We start from the raw sequence: 25,267 nt of genomic DNA, 5'->3' as shown, positions 1-25,267 counted from the left end.
TGACGTTGTCTGGCAGTGGAAATAATAATAATATATTCTCTCATATTCTGAAAATTTCTTTTGCTGATTGCTTGCTAGGTAAGCTTGTCGTGATGGCATCATCCTAGCGAGTATAAAATTTATTCTTGTGGGCTTTGGTTATAGCTGTTTGCGATGACTATGTCCCTCGTTCGATGGTGAGCCCAAATGAGGGCTAAGCTTAAGTTTTTGACTTCCAATTTGTTTGTCTGTCACGGCTCTTTATGCGGAAATAATTATATATATATATATATGAAACATTTCCCGTACTCTCAACAGGTATTGTACAACATATATGAACGAATTTCTCTTCCCACCAAAGCCATCATAATTTTAAGAAAAGCAAATTCACTATTAGAAGATGAATCATTAGAATTTCCAAATAAATACAGAAATACATTGTATTGGTTAGTTATTAGGAAATGCTTGCTCCAACAGAAAATTCGTCATTATTGTGTTTCTTTTCCCACCACAGCCACCACCGGCACTATAATTTTAAGCCAAATAATATAATTTCTAGAATAGGACTCAGCAGATTTTCTTATATTTTGGGTTTTATGGGATGAAACTACATGAAAATTTGCAAGCTTTTTGACTATTATAATTTTATTCTATGGTTAACATTTTATAATAATTAACAAAAGAGAACCATGTAGGTTCACTTTTACTTATTGTCATAGAATTCATAACATATGCCCAAATTTGCCTACACTTATATATATATAGTGTCCAAGCAAGCCAGCTTTAGTTTAGCTGCTTTGGGATAAATTTTAATTCGTTTTTATCTTAGTTTTTTCTCACTGGCCTTAGATAGATAGATAAAGTTTACTAAAAATTGCATACTTTGCAGGCACAAATTATTGACTGTGCTCTAATCTATTTTAAGATGTATTATTAAAGTAACTCAAAGTTAGAGACATGATTTAATGTCTATCTTTATTCATATTATTATTAATTTTTATAGATAAAAGGTTAAGGACAAACTCCGTATGAAAAATATGAAAATATGATCAATTACTTACAGGATTTTCTACATTCGTCACAGGAGGTATTGCCTGAATCCCGCTAGTTGAGGGCTCCTAAGAAACGTGGAAAAGAAATATAAAAAACTTTTCATTACCAATCGTTTCAGTTCTGACGTTTTTTTAACTTGGTTTCTCAAAAAAAAAAAAAAACAATTTCATTTTAGTTGAAATGATATGATTCCCTACAGGGATAAAATGCGGAAAACTTTGTATAACTTGATTGTTCTATAATGCATTTATGACTTGCCATTTATGCAAATGGATATTTTTGTTTTAACTCCGATAGTTTTCAATGAAAATTTGTCTAATTAAGCACGTTATGGCAACACTAACACAAGCGTAGATCTAAATTTTTAAGCTAATCTGGACTTTAATAAACAACTGGCAGCCATTTGGATGATTTGCCTTTTTTTCAGTGTGCCAACTTTATATACAAACCAATGTTAAAATATGGTGAAGTGCTAAAAGATCATCGAAACATTGATTATTCTATGAATTTGTAAATTAAGAACAAGAATAATAAAGAACAAATAACTTCAATATGGTTTCATAGTACAATCAATATCTTATATAATTGCCACTTTTATTGACAAGAGCAAAAAGCCTTTGATCCATTGAAGATGTCAAACTTTCGATTTCATTTGATGAAATGTCTGTGTCAGCAGTCAGAATAGGATTCCAGAGGTCATCCTTTGAGTTGTACTGTCTTTCACCAGAGTAAATATTTTGTTTCAAGATGCTCCACAGATTTTCGATGGGATTTAAATCTGGAGAACAGGCTGGCCATCGCATTATTTTCCCATGTCTGACAAAAACGCTCTCCAAATATTCCGTGGCTATCCTTGCAGAATGAGACGGTGCATTATCATGCATAAATACCATCTTTTTCTGTAATGCCAAATTCTTTTTCTTGTACCAGGGTTCCAAGTGTTCCTTAATGAAGTCAATGTAGAGTTTGGCAGTAATTTTCAATCCATCTGCGACTCTGAATTGTCCTACCAGCTCATTGCCAATGATTGCAACCTAGAATATCACACCATCCTCTCCTTGTTGACGCCTGATCCTTTGGGGATGTAGACCCTTATTATGGTACCATCTTCTCCTTTACCCATCGGGTCCATCAAGGGTCGCTCGACACTCATCGGTGAACAAAACAGTTTGAAAATTCACCTTCATGTGATCTCTTTCCCTCTCCATCATCTTTTTCTTGTGGATATCCTTCAATTGAGGGTGGACCTCTGGCATTCCAAATTTTGCAATCGTCTTCAGGATACGGCAACGAGTTGATTTGGGCACATCAGGAATGCCAGCTTTTTCAAAAACTTGTTTGCTAGTTTCAAGTGGGTTATGGCAAACTTCTCTCTTGATCTTGCTCATTGTTCGACGTGACAGATATAATTTCCTACGAATTTTCCCTTTGTCAGAATGTCCATTGCAAAGTTAAGGAGTAGTACAATATTTTTGATCACAGTGTAATTATTTGGCAATTTCTAAGGTGAAAATCTTATTATGGAGCCTTTGAACAATTTTAGACCTCTCAGCTTGACTTAAAGCACCTTTATGTCCCATTTTGCATATAAAGTTAGCATGCTGAAAAAAACTGCAAGTCACCAAAATTACTGCCATTTGCTCGCTATTGCACGGATCAACTTAAAATTTTATATCTGCGCATGCATTAGTATTGCTGTATAACGTCAAAGTTTCACAAATTTTCATTTAAAACTATCAGAGTTAGAACAAAAATATCGATTTGTATATAATTTTGGCACGGGGTGTATAATTCTGACACAGAGTGTATATATTTGGACATATAAATTTAAAATAAATTTTCAATATATATATATATTTCTAAATAAATATATAAATATTATTACAGCATGGCCCGTATTCCGTATGTCAGTTTATTATTTAATGAATTGTGTGGTGAAAGTGCAGAATAATTTTTTAAAAATACCTTCTTCACCAATAGTTAGAATAACTTTCTAAACATTAACGTTATTATTTCAGCATGGTCTGTATTCCGTATGGCAGACATTTCGGTAATTAAACCAGCCTCTAATTTTCAACATTGACATTAAACAAAACTTGATTTGAAATATATATCATATGTTATACCTCTTCTCTTTTGAATATAGTGTACGATTATGAATATCTGTAGTATTACATAATCTTTATACACTGTACAATTTACTTTATGTATGAAAAGCAAAAAAGGAGAGATATAACATGATAAATATTTAGAATCAAGTCTCCCCTTGTTGTTATTTCAGATCATTTAAAACCATAGCAGCAAGTTTTAGTCCTCTCCCCATCAAGGCCAGGGATTTTGGGAAAATATCAGATATTTTTTAATTCATATATATATATATATATATATTTAAAATTTCATGGATTTTTATTCACACGTTCCTTAAATATTTAAAAAAATGTAAACTCGTTAATAATTTTATATGCAGTACTACGTATCAAATTATTAACGAGTTTACATTTAAAAAAATTTTTTTTAAATACTTTAGGAACGAGGGAATAAAAATCCATGAAACTTTAAAAAAGTGCTTACAATACTATTCAGCTATGTCAGTCAGAATATAAAAGTATTTAAAGCAGTATTAGCGAAATTATTGCAGAAGATAGGAATATCTATTTATTTCAGTGTGTCAAGTTATTAATGAGGCTGAGAAAAAAACTCAATATACCCATAACTTGTTTCTTGAAATAATTTTCAAACATTAAATGAACTAGGAAAAATCCTTAGAGCACAATAACTACATAGCAATTTCTACATTGACATAATTAGTAGGGGATATGCGATTCTTTTTTATGAATGACTTGTAGAAGACGTCGGTCTACAGAATTAGTCAAATTTGTGATTTCGTCAACAGTTATTCCTCATGATACCTCTTGGAGAGCATCCCACAACACATCTTTGCTCTTAATTTGGCGTCCACTTGCATAGAGGCGTCGCTTCATGATACTCTAACGGTTCTCAATTGGATTCAAATATGGTGAAGTCGCAGACCACTCCATCTTCCGTAGCCTAGAGGACTCCAGTTGTTGCAAATACTCTTTGCTTTTGTTTGCTGCATGCAAGGGAGCATTATCCTACATAAAAATAATGGTTCTTCCGAACGTCACCCATTGCTTCTTCAGCCATGGTTCAAAGTGCTCCTTCAGAAAAGCTATGTAAGCATTTGACGTCATTTTTACACCTTCTGCGACTCTCCATGGGCCAACTAAAGCGCCTCCGATAATCCCAGACCAAATCATTATCCCACCACCACCTTGTTGGCGCTTTAAACGCTGATGACAATGTCCTTCAAGAAGGACCTTGCTATAGCCATCTGGGCTATTAAGAGTGACACACACTTCATCCGTGAGCAAAACTTTGGAAAAATCCGTTTTCATGTTGTCCTCTGCCCATTTCAATCGGTTTTGTATGTGATGTTGCTTTAATGGAGACTTTGTCACGGGCTTAACAGACCTTGCTACTTCTTTCAGAAGGCGACATCAAGTACTTTCTGAGGCATTCTTAAATCCGACTTGGTCAAAGATTTCTCGACTTGTCTGCCCAGGGTTCTTAACAACTTCACATTTAATTTGGAAGAGAGGACGGTATGAAACAACTCTAGATTTACCTTTATCAGCTCTCTTACATACCTTTGTAGAGTCCTTGACAAAGTTCTTCACAGTTTGATAGAGTTTTCCTATAATTTTCGATATTCCGACGGTAGTTTTACCCTTTACTAGCTGTTCTGTAATAGTACTCTTTTCAGAACTACTCAAACCACCTTTAAGACCCATTTTATTGATGAAACAAACTGCCTCGTTAATAATTTGACACACCTCAAATACTGTGGATTCAGCAATTACGATGACAAGTTGTTTACATTGTGCAGAACAGTACCGAAAATTTCACAGAACGTGCAGCTCAGCATTGCCAAAGTGATCATTTTATGTGAGTTAATATTGAAAAGTGAGGATCACTTTTCAAGCTATAATGTGCTAACTTCAGGGCTAATGATACATGGCTGATTACACAATTAAGGCTATTAGCTTTCTAATGACCCTTCATTTGTTCAATTCTGATCAATAGTCGCAGAGATTTCGTTTAGTTTAACTGCTTTGGGATAAATTTTGCTTCTTTTTTTTTTTAGTTGTTTTCCCTGTGGCTTTGCCAGGCCAGTATAAGTTTATATATTGTCGGATTTGATCCAGCATAACAACCATGAAGTTTACTAAAAATCGCATACTTTGCAGGCACAAATAATTGACTGTGCACTAATCTCTTTAAAAATTTATTATTAAAATAACTCTAAGTTAGAGACATTTTTAATGCCTATATTTATCTATATTGTTATTAATTTTTATTGATAAATGGTTATAAACAAAGTCTGTATTAAAAAAGTAATAATATGATCCATTACTTACAGGGGGTATCGCCTCATATCCACTAGTTGATGGCTCCTAAGAAATGTAGAAAAGAAATAAAAAAAAACTTATCATTACCAATATTTAAAGTTCTGATTTTTTTTTAACTTTGTTTCCAAATAAAAAAGTATTTTGTTTTAAGTGGAAAATATTAGTATTTTAACAAAACACCATATCATGTTATGATTCCCTACAAGGATGAAATGTAGAAACCTTTGTATAACTTAATTGTTCTATAATACTTTCATGACTTGCCATATATATATATATGTATATTTGGACATTTAAAAATAAATTTTCAATATATATACATGGTATTTAGAAAAATGTATAATTATTTATGGTATTCACTCTGATGCAACATATGATTCCCTACGTAGAATAAATGCAGAACCCTCTGTATAGTTTAATTGTACTACAATATTTTTATTAAATGCTACATTATATATATATGCAACATTTTTTTTCCATCCTGATCACCCATTCCTGCCTTGAGTCATTGACTTCCGAATTGTTGGCTGTCATGGGTCTTTTGAGATGTGGAAATAATTATATGCCCATACACACACACACACACACACACACACACACACACACACACACACACACACACACACACACACACACACACAAATTCTCACGATGATAAAAAGCGGGATATTCTATGGAGCTTAATTGCCATATATATGTTCATTACTTACTACTTAGCTCTATTCATGTATTGAGCACTTTTGAAGTAAATACTGAAAATTTATACATAAAATTATATCTTTGTATATTAATATGTGATTAAATAAAATAGTAATATATATATATATATCTATATAATACTAAAACTCTGTCGTTCTTGGTTGTTTGCTTGCGCAATATCCTCTTCCTACTACTACTACTACTACTATGCCCCCTCTTCTTGCTACTACTATTACTTCTTCTCTTTACAACTACTACTACGCCTCCTCATCCTCCTCTTACTACTACTACTACTATTACTACTACTACGCCTGCTCTTCCTCATCTTACTATTACTACTACTGGTTGACATATATTTTCCCTACTACTGCTCTAAACAGAATGACTCATAGAAATCTATCCATATTCTTTTTTTCATTTTAATATACTTTCATAGAAATGTTTCTGTTATGTCACAAAAAAACTATTTTCTTTACATTACAAGTGTCATGCTCATACATTAATTCTATAGCTAATATAACATACTGACCCCTTAGGGGATATTTTGCAACTATTCTATATTACAACTATACTGTCGCAATTTTCTTACAAATAAATCAACTTTGACCTGTTGACAACATATTTTTCTTTTTTACTGTGTACGTTTTCAGCGGCCTAATTTTTTTTTTTTTTTGCGTTTTAAATTATCCAAATAAACAATTGTTAATACTTTCTGCATTTTTTTTACATCGTTCATTTCCATATTACGTTTAAGTTATTTTAACGCAACTTATAATTCAATGGCTGTAAGTTTTTTTTTTTTTTTTTCAAAAATAAACAATTATAAACAGAATGACTCATAGAAATCTATCTATATTCTTTTTTCATTTTATTATACTTTCATAGAAATGTTTCTGTTATGTCACAAAAAAACTATTTTCTTTACGTCACAAGTGTCATGCTCATACATTAATTCTATAGCTAATATAACATACTGACCCCTTAGGGGATGTTTTGTAACTATTCTGTATTACAAACTATTCGGTATTACAACTATACTGTCGCAATTTTCTCACAAATAAATCAAGTTTGACCTGTTGACAACATATTTTTTTTACTGTGTACGTTTTCAGAGGCCTAATTTTTTTTTTATGTTTTAAATTATCCAAATAAACAATTGTTAATACTTTCTGCATTTTTTTACATCATTCATTTCCGTATTATGCTTAAGTTATTTTAACGCAATTTTCTTACAAATAAATCCACTATTTTACAATGTATTGTTTTACTGTGTACGTTTTCAGCGACCCAATTTTTTTATTTTTTATTTTTTCCACGTTTACATTAATAGATATTTCAAAATTTGAATTTAACTTTAAGTATTATGGTATCTGCTCAGTGCACATTTACCTATAAGTATGGCAAACCACTTATAATTCAATGGGTGTAAGTATTTTTTTTCAAGATTAAACAATTATAAACAGAACGACTCATAGAAATCTATCTATATTCTTTTCTCATTTTAATATACTTTCATAGAAATGTTTCTGTTATGTCACAAAAAACTATTTTCTTTACATCACAAGTGTTACGCTCATACATGAATTCCATAGCTAATATAACATACTGACCCAACGGGTCACGGGTAGTCTAGTATATATATATATATATATATATATATATATATATATATATATATATATAAATTATTAATATTGTTTAACCAAATTCTTATGCATCAAAATTCCTGTAATCTTCATATACCAATAAAATCAAAGTCAATGGCGTGTATTCTAATTCCTGCCGTAGCTGTTCATTTGAACCTAAAATAAAAAATGGTCAGTCATTTCATAAATGTATAATCAATAAAATACTGAATTTTCAAGAATCTACGATCATTTTAAGTTCCTGCACAAAAAACACCTGGAAACTTATTTAAGGCACCTCATATATATATATAAAGTTTACCAAAAACTGCATACTATGCACGCACAAATTTTTGCTGTGCACTAATCTCTTTAAAAATGCATTCTTTAATATAACTCGAAATTAGAGACATTATTTAATGCCTATATTTATCTGGATTATTAATTTTTATTGATAAAACGTTAAGAAAAAACTATGTATGAAAGAGGTGATGATATGATCAATTACTTAGAGGATTTTCCTCTCTTGGTGGAGGTTGACTATGATGGTCCCCACTTGGTGGTAGCCCCTAAGAAACATGGAAAAGAGGGTAAAAATCTTTTCATTACCAATTGTCAACATTCTGCTTATTTTTTTAAAGTTGGTTTCCCCCCAAAAAATTTTATAATTCAAGGAAAATATTAGTATTTGAATAAATTCCATGTCATGTTTACCTACAGGGATAAAATATAGAATGCGGAAGTCTCTGTATAGCCTAATTTAAAAAAAATATATTTTGAACTTTCCCTCGTAATCTTCCCTTAATATACCCTAAGCTAGATGTCACATCCTGTTATATGTAACCTACTCCCTTCTCTCTTCTTCTAATGAGAAGCATTGGGTTTTAAAATTCCTAGGTATAAAGAACATCTATAAATCTGCTTTCTCTTTTCCTTATCTGAACTGATAATTAAATCTATATACACTAGTATATATTTTCTTTTGTTAATAATTCTTCTTAATATATATATATGTATATAGTAAGAAGGTTACCATAATGAAATTTGGAATATAGACTCTTGTCATTTTGTTTGTTTGTTATATGTTCTGTATTTACATTGAGCTTCATAAATTAAGGATTAGTATATAAAAAAGGTGAAATATAATTGAAAAAATCATATTTCCACAGATACAATTTATATTATTATTATTATTATTATTATTATTATTATTATTATTATTATTATTATTTTATGTATCTAAATAAAATGTTATAAGGAAATATAATATCAATGTATTGATTTTCAGTATTTACTTCAACAGTGCTCAGTACATGAGTATAGCTAGGTATTAATTTATGAAAGTACGTTTATGGCAATTAAGCTATACAGAGTCTTCCCATTTACACCATTTACAATCGTTAGGCTATGATTCCTTATGAGGATGAAACCAGGAAGCTTTTGTGTAGCTTAATTGTTATAAATATATTTTCTTAAATGAATAAATGACAACGTCTATAATCCAAATTTCATGAAGTTGACCATCTTACAATTTATTCCTTTAATTCAGTTAACATTTACAATTTTTGACAGTATCTGTTTCATTGCACAAAAATCATTAACTTAAGTATTACATCAATCGATGAATCTATTTTGCCCTTAACTCATCAGAAGAAATAGCAACAATTAATCTACCAAAAGGGAAATAAAATGCGTTTGAGCCTGATTAAAAATCCGAAAATTGAAAGAGAGGCTGCAATTACCTTATTGTTTGCTTACATTATTCCATTTTGAACTTTGAAATCGGGTCAATGCAAAGGGTTTTGCTGATTAAAAATATTATCCCGAAATTGAAAATTTGTGGGTTTTTGAACCTCTTATAAATGCGTGTATTGTAAAAGTCTTTTGATGTTGATCTGAAATATGAGTCAACTTAAATCCTTTCTCTCGTCTAAATGGTTTTGTAATCATCAAAATAAGTGATAGTCCGATGGATCTACGTTAGGAGAATATAAAGGATGAGGCAAGATTTCCAAACCAAATCTATATGAAAAAAGTGACGATATGATTAGTTACTGACAGCATTTCTATCTGTTGAAGGGAGGTTCTTGAGCACCCTCTGATGTGGACCAGATGATCGCACCAAACAAATGTAAAAAAGGAAAAAAATTTCAGAAACTTTTCATATATATATATATATATATATATATATATATATATAGTAGAAGTAAAAATAAAGACGGAAAATAAAGGTATAAAAACTATATATAAATATATAGAGATTTATTCATTTATTCAATAAGGGTATACATCAATTAGGGGTGTTGGGTAAGTGAGTATTCTTTATACCATGGTATTTCAAAGCCTAATACTTCTCATGTATATATATTAATGTAGAAAATGTGTAAGGAAAGTCCTTTAAAATTGCTGCGCCCTCTGTAGATGTATAAGGAAAATCCTTTAAAAGTACTACGCCCTCTGTAGATGTGTAATGTTGCAGCAACGTAAAGCAATTCAATAACCAGTAAACACTGGTTCTGCACGGAATCCAACTAGCAAGGTACCTAGACGGACGCGAACAGTTACTCAGAACGGACCCAACAATCGGTTACTTGGAACGGTCCCAATAACGGTAAGATATGCTCACACCCACACGGCACGAGAAGCAACAGCAACACGATTCCCGACCAAGTCAATCATCGCTCTCCCAACATCTTTCCATCACCCGCCTTTATGGCCGTTGCAGGACGGCTAAATTTGCATATTGCGAGAATTCATGTGACTTTGCGAGATATCATCCTTTACAAAAGACGGCGGCCGCCATCTTGATCTTTCTTTCTCTATTTTCGGTCGGCGACGCTGAGCCGGTCCCGAGGTAAGTCTTTCCTTTTCGTCCGTCTCTCTTACGTACTCACACAACACACAAACACGCAGGCGCTTGTCTCCTGGATGCACATTACAATCAATATGCATAAATATTATATTTTCTTTCATTATAATATTACTTAGGGTCCATCAGCTAGAATCGAAACCAAAACGTTTAGTGCTTCAGTCTAATTCATTATTTAGTCCTCCAGCATTGTTACAATTTGAGCTATCGACAGATAGATAAGACATGTTAAAAATTAAGCGACTTTAAGCTATGTATGTTTGTTTTTACACATGCACAGAAGTAACCGCTTTATTTGACATACTCATGCCAAGGTCAACTGCTTGTTTTTTTCAATTCTAATCCCTTATCAGCTAATATTACAGGCTAAAACCTAAAACAAAATAGTTCCACAGGTCCAAATCCCCTATATATCAAGTTTCAAATCTTTTGTTTGGTGGAGATTTTCTACACACACACACACACACACACACACACACACACACACACACACACAAGGTCATTTTTATATATCATAAAAGATGCATAAATATTGTATTTTAATTCATGCAGATTCTCTATTCATTATTATATTGTACCTAATACATAGTAGTGATTTCCAAAGTAATAAAAAAAATATAACTTAGGTCTCCAGTCATGTCCTAGATCCATAGGAACAAAAAAATTGCAAAAAGTAATATTGTTTCACCTATAACTTTTAATTAACACATGTACAGAATGAAACAGGTATAGTCGATTTATCCCAGGACGAGGTTAATTTTTTTTTATTTTGACCTGTTAGCAGCTATTTTACCAGCTAAAAAACAAATCTAAAGTGTTACACAGGTTTAAATCTCCTATATATTAAGTTTCAAGTCTGGAGACCAAAAATTCAGAGAGGAGTTTATATATATGAACATGTGTGTTTTCTAGAATGTTTTTATTCTAAATGCTATGCAATTATACACAATGTAGAAATTATGCACGAATAGAACTGGACATAATAATTAAATGAAATCAACAGTCAATAAGAAACCATAAAAAAAGTTAATAATTAATTAATTAAAGTACGTTTTTCAAAGAATATACAAATTAGTTAATCTATATGTGGTCTCTCGTACATGCATGAAGAAGTTTGGTTTTAATAATTTTTAAATAAAAAAGTAGGGTTTTAATATTAATGTCAGAGCAAGAAAAAATCTCAAATAACTACTTCATTTACTCACATAAAATTAATATACGAAAGTATAAATTTATGTGTAAACTTTAAGTATTTACTTCAACAGTGCTCAATACGTAGGTAGAGCTAGTTAGTAAGTTATAAAATATATATGGCGATTAAGCTACACTGAATATTCCGCGTTTCATCCACTCTATGATTCATCAGGCTTATGCGCGAATTTTGTGATTACCTCACGTTTTTACATACGCACCTTCTATTGAGTATTTAGTTAGCCAATCAGCTTTCTAGTATCCACCGTGCCCTTCCTAATCAGCCAATAAGCAGGCACCTACAGGACAAAGGCCCGTTTGACCTCCGTTTGACCTGTTCCTTTGTGTGTGCTATTTAGCATTGATATCTAGTGTCTTTACCTGTTTTAAATCTAGGTTAAGTTGGGTTTTTTTATATGTTATATGTATATATATATATATGTGTATGTGTGATAGTTTATGTATATGCATGTTTATTTATTTTATTTATTTATTTGTTTATTTTCTATTGTTTTTGTTAATTTTAAAACTATTTTGTATCTCTATCCTAGAGTAAATTTTATCCTGTGAGCACAGTTGTTCGCTATTTCTCTCCTACAGTTTAATAGATGTTGGGGTTCTTTAAAGTACATGAAGGCATAATCTACATGAATCGTCTAGGTCTCTACATATGTTTGCTTGTCTTACTATGATCTCATTAAGGCCTTCGGTCATGTGGCCAGAAACAGCCTATTCCAGGTTCTGGACAGAATCGAATGTTCATCAAATTATTTCACGTGAGCATGAAGGATATTGTTCATCTAATGGAGCAATATCATTACCTTTTGACGTGAGAAGCGTGAAGCAAGGCTGTGTGCTTGTCCTGACCTGTTTGGTATCTACTTTGCCATTATGCTCAACTAGGCCTTTGGTGACTATACAGAGAGAATCTACTTCCACAAACATTCAGATGGTAAATTCTATATTGCCAGACTGAAGACCAAAACAAGATCCGGAAGGTCCTAATTCATAACCTTCTGTTAGCAGACAATGCTGCACTGGTTGTCCATAGCATTGTGGAACTTCAACTCCTCATGCATTACTTCTTCAAGACCTATGGTTTCTTTCAAGTGACCCTCAGTTTGACAAAGACTAATATCATGAACCAGGACATTGCCCTCCCCTCTTCAATCACCATCAACAAATACCAACTTGAAGCCATGGAAGTGTTTACTTAGCTGGGGTTAACTGTAACAGTCTTGACATGGGACTAGAGGTCAATCGATGCATAGGCCATGCAACTTCCACATTCGTCACTATTGGCCCCAGAGTGTGTACAAGTTAACAATCAATACCAAAATGGCGGTGTATAAGACTTGCATGCTGCTGTATGGCAGTGAGTCCTGGATGCTGGAAGCACATCAGGAAAAGCACCTTCACATCTTTCACATGCACAACCTGAGGAGGATCCAAATGTTCAGACTTCATCACTAATACAGAGGTCCTTGAACATATCGATGTGCCCAGTACATACTGTTGCATCAGCTTCAACTTGGACATGTTTGCTACATGCAAAATTGCAGGATCCCAAAAGACTACAGAGAACTGACAAGCGAAACAGGAGTCACCCTCGGCCTCAATTCAAAGACTTGTGTAAAAGAGACGAAAGAGTTTGGCAAAGACCTTGGAAATTGTGAGTAACTTGCTGATCAGTGTGATATGTAGAAGCACCAGATCACCAGTGGCGTCAAAAGACGCGAGGATAAACTTCATCAGTCATGGCAGGAGAAGCGAGCTCGATGCAAAGAACAACTGCAACGCCCACCACCAGCCCCCCCCCCCTTCAGTGAAGACCAAGATCAGACATGATCAATGGATGCCAATGACGAAAGTACTGGCTGCTGCTGTTTTTAAACAAGCATTAATGACCACAGCTTTTAGCAACTACCATTCATTCTCTATGACGTCACACTGTTTTTTGCTGACTACCATTCATGCAAAGTTTAGCGATTTTTTTTTTTTTTGTATTTTGGGTATCACAGCTGCCGTAGATTAAATAAAGGGTATTTGTGCATATTAGAACCGGGCGTATCTCAGCATTCACTCAACTTTGCCCCGAACATGCCATCATCCTCTGGATTATGTTAAGCATTGCCGAAAAAATATTAACAATTGTATCAAACAAAAACATAGCAAAATAAATTAATGGAAATCATAGAAAAAAAAAAAGACAACAACCTACCGTAATTTTGTTTTTTAATCATTTTTTTGTTAAAAAATAAATAAATAACAAACATTTTTTATGCCGGGGCGGGTTAGGGTCAGGAGTTGCTTTTATTTTCAAAACAAATTATGCATTTATTTTATATATTTTTTCAAGTATGTTTTTCCAAAAAAATTTTTTTTTTCAAAGAAAATTGTTAGAAAAGGTTTTAAAAAAGTATAAATCATTGTAAGAACTTTTTTTTCAAAGAAAACATAGAAAAATAATTTTTTTCAAGTATTTAATATTTTTATCTTTTGCAAACAAAATGTAAAAATAATTTTTAAAAAAGAAAGTTCATGAAAGTCAAAATTTTCTTTTTAAAGTATCTTTTATAAGTATTTTTTCCCAAAATGTTGCAAGAATGTAATATTTACATGTTTTTTAAAATTTGTTTCTGTGAGGATGAGATAAACAACAGTATATTTATTTTTTTCTTTTATTATTATTTGTTTGTTGAGGAGGAAACTGTTAGGAGGAGGTCGGACTATTCCCTTAGGAATATATTCTGTCGATTGTTGGTCAACAGACGCTGGCAAAATAGGCTGAGAAAAGGTTGTGAAAATGGAAGGAAGCTCCCCAATATTCTTGTATTAGGTTTTCCTACGTAGTCATATTGTAGGCCGATAGGTATATATTTTTAGGATGGTTGCAATGGTGATTTTAGCTTGATGAGAGAAAGTTCCACTTCTTTTAGATGTCCACTTCCTGCAACTTGCATTTGTGCATCTCCACCAACATACATGATGCAAAGAGACTCTCCTCGCCAAGATGTAATTAACACAATATGTGCAATTCATTTTCCTTGATATCAAGTTTTTTTTCCTGACAAAAATCAATCACTTTCATCAGGGTTTCAAGCTGTTTTTTAATGTTGAGAAAGCCATATTGTTACTCTTACTAATTTCCAAGTAACAACTAGTTTTTTCTTTCCAATTTTTACATCTACTACTTTACTGAATGTTGTGATTGACTGATCGGCATCTTACGTCAGATTATTGGAAAAAAAGCTGAGCGGTGACATCATGTTATAAGAAAAGCCGAGCAGATGCAGAGATATATCTGGTTCTTAACATGCACGAGTACCAAATAAAAGGGTTTGTTTTATATTTTGTGAACATTCCCAAGTTTGATTGGAAGGTTTCTGCGTTTGACAAGATACACCTGAAGAAAGTTGGAACTTACATCGACTGAAACATTGTACGAATAACACTGAAGATGGGAGGATTAGTACAAATAATCCAAATAATACGAATTACTAATTCTCATCTAAAAAATTCAGAAACATGAGAAATCCTTGTTGCACAAAAAGATTCTAACATCGGTCTAAAACTTTGAAGGAATTCTTCTTTAGAAAACACCAGAATAAACGTTTTCCCAACTGCATGTATCTCTTTCTCCTCTCGTTGCATCTATCAAGTAGTATGATATCATCTTTTACAACATTGCCACTTGGACTAAGGGTTAGTGATAATAAATATTTGACACTCTTGTAATCGTTATAATTGTGCTGAGGGAGATAGTTCCTTTTTCATCTTAGAATTTGTGACACTATTAAACAAAATATGTAAAATGAGAAGATATTGTAATTTTTATTAAACAAAACAACTTCATTTTCTTTAATTTACAATTATAAATGCATTTTGAAATAGTTGCAACGTTTTTCTTACAATTCTTTGAAGTTGCGTTTTCTTAACTTTTTGTTTTTCATATTTTTTGCAATGTTAAAACTTTGTTACATTAAATAAAGTAGTTGAAAAAAAATCATTTTTTCTTCTTTTTGTGCGCATTTAAACATTGTCTTACTTTTTTCTCTTGTCTTTCATTGGCTCAGAATTTTTCAGCATATTCCAGCAGTTTACATGATATGCCAGAAAATGCCCGTAATTTAAATAAGTGCCATTTTTCTTGTTTGCTTGTTTTCTATTTTTAACGGGGAAAGTAAGTTTTTTTAATACATTTTAAGGAAATTAATGGTACATAAGGTGTCTGACTAAAACATAATTTCATCTAGAAAACTCATTTTACAATAAAAGAAGTCAATATATTTGCTTTTTAAATCATGAAAATTGTTGGTTAATGATTGAATCCACAAATTTACTTACCTTCGGTCTGCTATATGGCTTTTTGTTTCTTTTTTTTAAGTGTATTTTACCCATCTTAATATAATTATTATATAGAACTTGAAAATCACTATTCACAAGACAAAAAACAAATCTTAATATAAATATTAATTATATACAAATTGATAATCACTATTCACAAGATAAAAAACAAATCTTAGATAAATATTAATTATATAGAACTTGAAAAACGTCTGTAATATTCGCAAGAGAAAAAGCAAATGCCAATGGCACACATGGATGACGTCATAGTCATTACTAATATCGTTTAGGATGACGTCATAAAGCGAAACTCTTTTCATTGATTTCTCGTTAGCAAAGGCCATATGCCTTCACTGGAATTTGGGAGACAACAAGCCTTCTCATGATCTGAATCATCTTTGCACTCATCCAGTGGAGGTCTGGTTAGTGCTTTTTCTGACCCTTCAAAATTGTTTGGTGTGGTGCCAGTTGGTGCCACCACTATAATTTCTTATTTTTTGGTGGAGGGAGGAGTTAATTTACGATTATACAGTTTCAGTTTTCTTGGCTCATCTGTATTAGTTTTCACATACAAGGGTTTTCCTTAATATTTTAGCTGATTTCATTATTGTTATCCACTGTATCTTCTCAGCCATCTCTCTCATTTCATTCCAATTTCTTCCATTCGTTTTTCGAGTTTTTTTTTTGGTATTGTTCCTAGTGTTCTTAGGATTATTGGTATTATCTTGACTTCATTTTCTATATCCCTTTCAGCTCTCTAACCAGTTCTGTGTCTTTTCTTTGCTTCTAGATCTCCTTCACACGATTTTCTGCTTGAATGGATTTATTTGTTTGCGCATCCATCTCCAATAGGATTTTTTGTTTTCAGTGTTTCTGCTAAGCCTGCTGCGAAAAGCTTTTTGTTGAACTCCTGAATCGTATCGCTTCCAGCAGATCCTCAGCATAACCCAATATAATTTTCCACAACATTTGACTGTCACAGAGTCTTTTTATCAACCATAGAAATGAGATGCAAGGACTGTCGACACTCATGATTAAGAGAGCACTTGTTCCAAGGTAACTGCTATGCCTCTCTCATGTACGTGCCCCTGGTTCAAAGTCAGAAAGGCATTCTGGTGTTTTCCTTCCAGAATTAACCGTTTCCCTCAAAACGTCTACACATTCAGTCTAGGTAGATTAGGCAAAGCATATGTTGATGATTTTCAATGGTTGGCATCTCCAGACTGACTTCAGACGGATGTAGATAACACCTTCTGACAGACCATAGTCTGCTTTCCTAGCCATAAGAATTTAAAAAGTGCCCGCACTAATGCAAGTAGAATGATTATTGGGAGTTGAAGTATTAAAAAATTGTAAAGAATGAAAGGATAAATGTGGGAAGTACACATCTCAACTCTTCACTTCAAAGATTTCTCAAACACTACAGTTGAACTACGACCTTTGTTTTCAATACTTCGAACACTGTTTTATCCAACTAGAGATCAGGACCAAACCAGACACTGAGAAATTTGCAAGGACCATCCGTCTAACCAAAGAACCCCTGGAGGATACCAACATACAGGCACGAATATGTAGGCCAACAGATTTGTCAAAGTTAATTTTGGCTCCTGTAACCTGTTCATGCATTCTTATTTCCATGTTGACGACTTTGATATTTGCATTGCCCATTACAAACACTGTAGCATCATTGGCATAGGTGGATTACTTAATCATGATGCAAGCATCAAAGTAATCCCTTGGAAGACTGGACATCCCTGACAAATAGATCTGAACAAATTGAAAAACTTTGATCTTATACTATTCACCTCCATCAGTTCATAGGGGTTGCAAACAAGAGTCGAATGCAGAAGCGAAACTGAAAACCAAATCTAACTGAAGACAGAAAGCCTTCAAGTAGCGATGGTCAATTGCACTGAATGCTTTGAACTGATCTAAATTGATCATCATAGTTTCAGTGTCGACTTTTTCTATGATCAGGCATAAGTTATCTTGGATCATCTGGCCTTTAACAGCACAAGTCTGTTCAGGGCTTACTAGGCGATGCAAGATAATAAGTTGAAATTTTGGTCAAAATCTTTAACTCTATATTTAGGCCTGCAAAGTTCCTATATGTCATCCACTATTTTTATCAAAAATACAAAAACTAAAATAATAAAACATAAAAAATAATAAAATACAAAAAAATATCCAAGACAGACAATACAAAAAATATGAAAGATAAATGAAAAAAAAAAATGAAAGATAAAAAATATATTATTGTAATTTAATATTTTTTATTTTTATGGGCTCGATATAAATCTCTCGGCTTCTTTCTCTTCTCTATTATTATCTCCTTCTTATCTTGGCTATTGTAACATTTCCTTCCTAAGCTAGGAAGCTTTTTCCTGTATTTGTAACGTCGATCCTTTCTCTTCTGATAAGAAGTATTAGGCTTCAAAATGCATAGCTATAAACAGTATTTATAATCCCTACTTCCTGAGGATGTTTTTTCTTATTGAACTGACAAATAAATTCGTAAGCATCGATGTATATTTTGTTTTGTCTAATATATATGAGTGGGGTCACCAACAATTATACTTATTTTATTATTTCATATTTTCATTTTTTAAATAATGGAAATAATTTAGTGCGTTTCGGACGTTCTCATGTTTTTTAAAGTGTCCTCTCCAGAATGTTTGTAAAATATTCAAAATATGCAAAATGTAGAATAGCGTTTTCACTGCCCATTTTAATGACAGGAAATATTCCTAAGAGTTGGAAATGAAATGAATATTATAAAAAGTGAACAATTAATATTCTTTTTTACAAAAAAAAAATGAAACATTAAAATAAGAAAAGAGAAAAAATAATTTAAATACTGTTCTTCACAGAACAGTATTTAAGAAGAGAAGTATTTCACAGAACAGTATTCAAGAAGAACAGTATTTAAGAAGAGAAAAAAAGAACAGTATTTAAATTATTTTTTTCTCTTTTCTTATTTTGATGTTTCATTTTTTCTTTTTGTAAAAAAATATTAATTGTTCACTTTAGATCTAAAGAAAATGAGATTTCACTTTAGATCTAGAGAAAATGAGATTTCCCAAATCTAATCATTGTTTCAGCAAACAGATGTTATGACATTTGCAAATGGAGTCAAAATCACAAAAGGGGACAAATGTGGCACAATGATAAGATCCCTTTTCATGGAGTTGGGGCTTCCCGAATTAATAAAAAATGTACCAGACTTGTACTTGTGGGGAGACGAGAAGACTGCTTATTGAAAAATCATGGCAACTTCAGTAACTGTTGTCAATCAGATATGATCCGAGCCAAGAGTGACAGTCGTTTACAAAACGCATGCCCTCGGAGTTGGTTTCAAAGGTCAAACCAAACAAACTCATCAGCTGAAGCCTGTAAAACTAAACAATATCCCTACGTTAGGTATGCATGTCCCTTCTTCTCTCTCTTTCTTTCTCGAAGTCTTTTTTTTTAATTACATTTTCACCCCAAACAAGGCACATTGCCACTTTGGTGTAGGGGGCTACTATCAGGGGCAACAACTACTGGGGTACTATGTAGGGATTTGGGCAGCAAGATGTCGGTTCACGTTACACTTGAACTTCTGCACGTCAGTACATTTGGGGAAGCAGGGACCTGGAATGGAATTCCAAAGTCTAGCGCTTCTGGAGTAGAAAGATCTTTTACATCTAGGGATCTCTACAGTGTGGAGGTGGGATTTAGCAACCTGTCGGGTATGTCTCTTTCTTTCTCTCGTTTTCACAATGAGGGAGAGATTAATCAGTTGAGGTTTGGATTCCATCCACAGCTGACGTGAAGAGTTGGGTGACTGAATGCCATTGCAGATGCACACGGATCAACTTATAAATGCTCCTTCAGTTTTTTTTTCTTACATAGACATCACCACTTATCAAAGCCCAGACGCAACTCGAGGATAAGGATTAAAGAGTGTACAGTAGTCAATTGGACAATATAGTAATTGTTAGTAATGGAAATTTGGTAAATTTGTTAACTTAAGTGTAACAGCTTATCAAGAACTTATTTACGTTGGACTTGAAGACAACCATATTGTAGTCAGCTGGAAAGCAGGCAAACGGAAAACAGTTCCACATTCATGCAATTCTAAGAAAGAAGCTTTGTTCATGGAATCTATATTTAGGTTTAGGCACAGATAAAGAGTGGGGGAAATTATTGATAGTGTTTTCAGCTAGACAAGTATTTCTCGTGAAAGTTTGGCGAGGGGGGGCCATAGACTGGAGCTCAGACGAGCACTTGCCATGAAAATAACGATAAAACAGAGATAGATTCGCAACATCTCTTCTGTTAGAAAGAGGTTTCAGGGAAGAGAAAAGGGCATCCTCTATGAGGCTACAAAGTCTATTTTGAACTCTACCAAGGCAGGATGTCCTTTCTAGTAGTTCCTGGCCAGATATGGCAAGAGTACTCCATCCTTGGGCGTACCGGGCTCTTATATAGATAGAGAATTGCATCAGCAGTGAGATATCTACTGGATCGATAGAAGGATCCCACCATTTTTTCAGCAGCCTTGGCAACGGATTTGATGTCTGTGTCCCATTTCAAATCAGGAGTAAAGGTCAAGCTCAAAAGCTTGTCAAAACATGAAACCTCCCATGTCACTAATAAGGTTATTTTTTGCTAAGATAGTTAAAATTGTTAAAATAAAAAAAAATTCTATTTTCAAGCATTTAATTTTAGCGCAAGATCCTGCAAGTAAAGATGACGACATAATGCTCGAAGAAAAAGTAGCTGGTGTATTAACCCCTCCATTGATAGGTATGATTAGCCGTTCCAGAAACGTCTTCATGACACAGACAAACCAAGCCACTCTTCTTGAATTCCCGACTTATTGTATCATACTAATACTTATATTATTTGTTGTTATTATGAGCATTGTTATTAGTAAAGCTACTACTGAAAATATGACAGTCCTATTTATTTTAGCAGTGCCTAGGTGGAAAGCAAAAACAAATTTTTACAACCGTTCTATACTTTCACCTTACAATTTACAAAATGTTGTATCTTTTATCATTTTTATTCATTCTAAAAACTGTGAGTTTTATTTTTTTAAAAGTGCTTAGTTGGAAAACTGAACATGAATTTTCATGACTATTCAGTATTTTCACCTAACAATTTAATAAAAAGATATTGTAGCATTATTATTATTATTATTATTATTATTATTATTATTAGTAGTAGTAGTAGTAGTAGTAGTAGTAGTAGGAGGAGGAGGAGGAGGAGGAGGAGGAGGAGGAGCAATAGTATACCATATAAAGTTACATTTAACTTGAACATTAAAAAAATAGCATGGTTCGTGTTCCTCAAAGCAGCAGTAACAGCCTAAAAACAGCAGTATCTACCAGTGCTCATTCCTGCCATGAAGTGACAGTAACTAACTTAAAGGAGCAATGGCCACCATGTATGACAGTGCCTGACATTTGAAAACATGTGATTTGCCTGCCAGTGCCTGCCCGTCAAAATGTGACAGTAACCATAGCCTATTTCATTTCAGAGCTGTCCAATAGGGTCCGACACTGATTATGATCAAGAGTTGTAAAGGAAACCAGTGCTCCTCAGTACTCAGCAGTAAATGCAAATAACTGCCTCAATTTCATTTAAGAGCAGTCCATGGCTGGCAGTGACCAACAGAGTATGTTGGGAACGGACCGTGGCAGTTGTAAAAGCAACCAACATCCACCAGTAAATGCCAACAAAGGTCAGTACTCACAAATAACCACCATAAACTAGCACTAATCTTCAGTAACCATCAGTATTGACAATTACAGCCAGTGGCTTCTGCTACCTACCACTGCCAAACAATGTCCGACATTGGAAGCTAAATGATTTCATTTTGGCCATAGCCAACAGTGCCCGCAATTTTTCAGGTTTGACAGTATCCCTCTTCCCGACTAACAACTGTATTTTAATGTATTTTCAGGAGGGGGGATCCTTTAACAAATGTGTTCTGACTTTGTGTCATATTTTCACTGGGCAACATTAATGTACACTCCTGCTAGTATATATTTACTGACTGCTGCTGCTTTCAAACAAACATCTTTTAGCAACTACAATTAACCATTTCCTATTAACTGTTACAGTTTTGGGGCAACTACTGTTCATCTTTTATGAGGTCACGCAAAATTTAGCATACATTTTGATCCCTCTCTCCACATTTTTAAGTGAAGAGAAGGATCAAAATGTACGCTAATTTCACCAAAAAATGTATGCTAATTTCACCAAAAAATGTATGCTAATTTCACCAAAAAATGTATGCTAATTTCACCAAAAAATGTATGCTAATTTCACCAAAAAATGTATGCTAATTTCACCAAAAAATGTATGCTAATTTCACCAAAAAATGTATGCTAATTTCACCAAAAAATGTATGCTAATTTCACCAAAAAATGTATGCTAATTTCACCAAAAAATGTATGCTAATTTCACCAAAAAATGTATGCTAATTTCACCAAAAAATGTATGCTAATTTCACCAAAAAATGTACGCTAATTTCACCAAAAAATGTATGCTAATTTCACCAAAAAATGTATGCTAATTTCACCAAAAAATGTATGCTAATTTCACCAAAAAATGTATGCTAATTTCACCAAAAAATGTATGCTAATTTCACCAAAAAATGTATGCTAATTTCACCAAAAAATGTACGCTAATTTCACCAAAAAATGTATGCTAATTTCACCAAAAAATGTATGCTAATTTCACCAAAAAATGTATGCTAATTTCACCAAAAAATGTATGCTAATTTCACCAAAAAATGTACGCTAATTTCACCAAAAAATGTATGCTAATTTCACCAAAAAATGTATGCTAATTTCACCAAAAAATGTATGCTGATTTCACCAAAAAATGTACGCTAATTTCACCAAAAAATGTATGCTAATTTCACCAAAAAATGTATGCTAATTTCACCAAAAAATGTATGCTAATTTCACCAAAAAATGTACGCTAATTTCACCAAAAAATGTATGCTAATTTCACCAAAAAATGTATGCTAATTTCACCAAAAAATGTATGCTAATTTCACCAAAAAATGTACGCTAATTTCACCAAAATTTAGGAAACCCACTACTTTTAACAAAATTTTCAGTATTTATTAATTAACGATCAGAAAATGTAAAGAACTTAATATTTTTAATATAGGACAAAATGTATTATTACGTGTAAACAAAATACCTTTGCTAAAGCTATAATTTTAAGGCTTAAAAAATACACATAAAATTATTTTTGCTATTTTTTATGAAATTAAAGCACCATAATGTTGTTAACAATAAAAAAAATCATATATTTACGAAACGTTATGAAATAAACCCATAAAGTTAATGTTAATGAGATCAATATGAAGAAATAACAAATGAAGCATGCATGGTGCCCCGTGAGTGCACAGTGAATAAAGCATAAAAAATTACTAAATTCAGCATTTGCCCCCTTCTCCACCATTTTGCCCCCAATTGTTCACGAGCCCACCTGTGTTCTCGATTCTGACAGCCAGTATGCAAGTCTCCTAGACCTCTTTCTCACAACTTACCCTGAACTGTGTTCAGCTTCTGTTCTGTCTCCACTTGGATCTTCCGACCACTCAGTTGTATCCGTTAAGATAAAAATGAAATGTAATAAATCCCCAGATGTACCTCTCCATCGTACAGTATATCGATACTCTACATTTATATCAGATCGACCTCTGCGTTCCATGTTTAAAAAGGATGTGTCCTCTATAGTATCAGACCTGACGGAATGGTTAATTGTAGGTATAGACCGTTTCATACCCTCGAAAAAATTCCAGCAAAAACCTAACAGCCAGCCGTGGTTCATTACAGAATGTGCTGCTGCCATTGCGCACAGAAATCACTTTTTCCATTGCTTCCAACGTAATAGATGTACTAAAACTAAAGCTGCTTTCAGAACTGCCAGCAACCACTGTAAAAAAGTAATAAAGAACGCAAGAGAGTTGTATGCTCAGTCCGTCAAGTCCAAAGTAGCTGAGCAGCGGCTTGGTTCCCACCAGTTTTGGCAAATAGCAAACAGAATCCTGAACAGAAGCATGTGCTCTATCCCAACTCTCATAAATCGACCTGAGGTAATCTTGTCAGCATCAAACAAAGCCAAACTCTTTGCCAAGAACTTTGCAGCTCATTCTAACCTTTGCGACCAAGGCTGCCAACCTCCAATATTTCCTCCTCTATCAGAAAATATGCTATGTGATATATAAATATCTGTACGTGATGTTACCAAGCTAATCAAAAACCTTGATTCCAGTAAAGCAACCGGCCCTGACGGTATTCCAATTATAATACTCAAAAGTCTTCAACCAGAACTTGCGCCCATCCTTACAAAACTGTTTAAACGTTGTCTTAAGGAGAATTGCTTCCCCACCCTGGAAAATCTCATCAGTATTCCCCGTATTTAAGAATTCAGGTGATCAGTCATCTCCCTCACAGTACAGGCCAATAAGTCTCCTGTGCGTCATGAGTAAGTTGCTGGAATCTGTGTTAAATACAGAAGTAATCAACCATCTTAGTAAAAAAAAACCTTCTTAGTGACACGTAATATAGTTTTCGTTCTGCTAGATTTACAGCAGATGTGCTTACAGTTATATCTCATAGGATTAGCGAATCTCTCGACGGAGGCTACGTTTCTAGGGCAATTGCTCTTGACATATCAAAGGCCTTTGATAGAGTATGGCATAAAGGTTTACTTCACAAGATCTCCAGCTATGGTATAGCTGGAAATGTCTTCTCAGTTATTAAATCATTTCTCTCTGATAGGTTCATAAGAGTAGTGGTTGATGGGCAGAAATCAGAAGCTCTTAGTATTAATGCTGGAGTCCCTCTTCCTACCCTCTTCCTGATCTATATTAATGATCTTCCAAATGCCTATGTAAAAAAAAAAAAAAAAATCCTGGTGAAAATGAACAAACGGTGCAGTTTTAGGCCTTAACATATGTAAATTTGAGTTCTGCATCTTGCAGAAAAAGAAATGACCAAGTCCATCATTTGCCACGCCCCATTTACCTCCAAAATCACCAAGGTCTTAACATATTTAAA

The sequence above is a fragment of the Euprymna scolopes genome, chromosome 16, assembly GCF_053919585.1.
Source record: "Euprymna scolopes isolate OS-2025 chromosome 16, ASM5391958v1, whole genome shotgun sequence".
NCBI classification, from domain to species: Eukaryota; Metazoa; Mollusca; class Cephalopoda; order Sepiida; family Sepiolidae; genus Euprymna; species Euprymna scolopes.
This window is presented reverse-complemented; position numbering follows the sequence as displayed.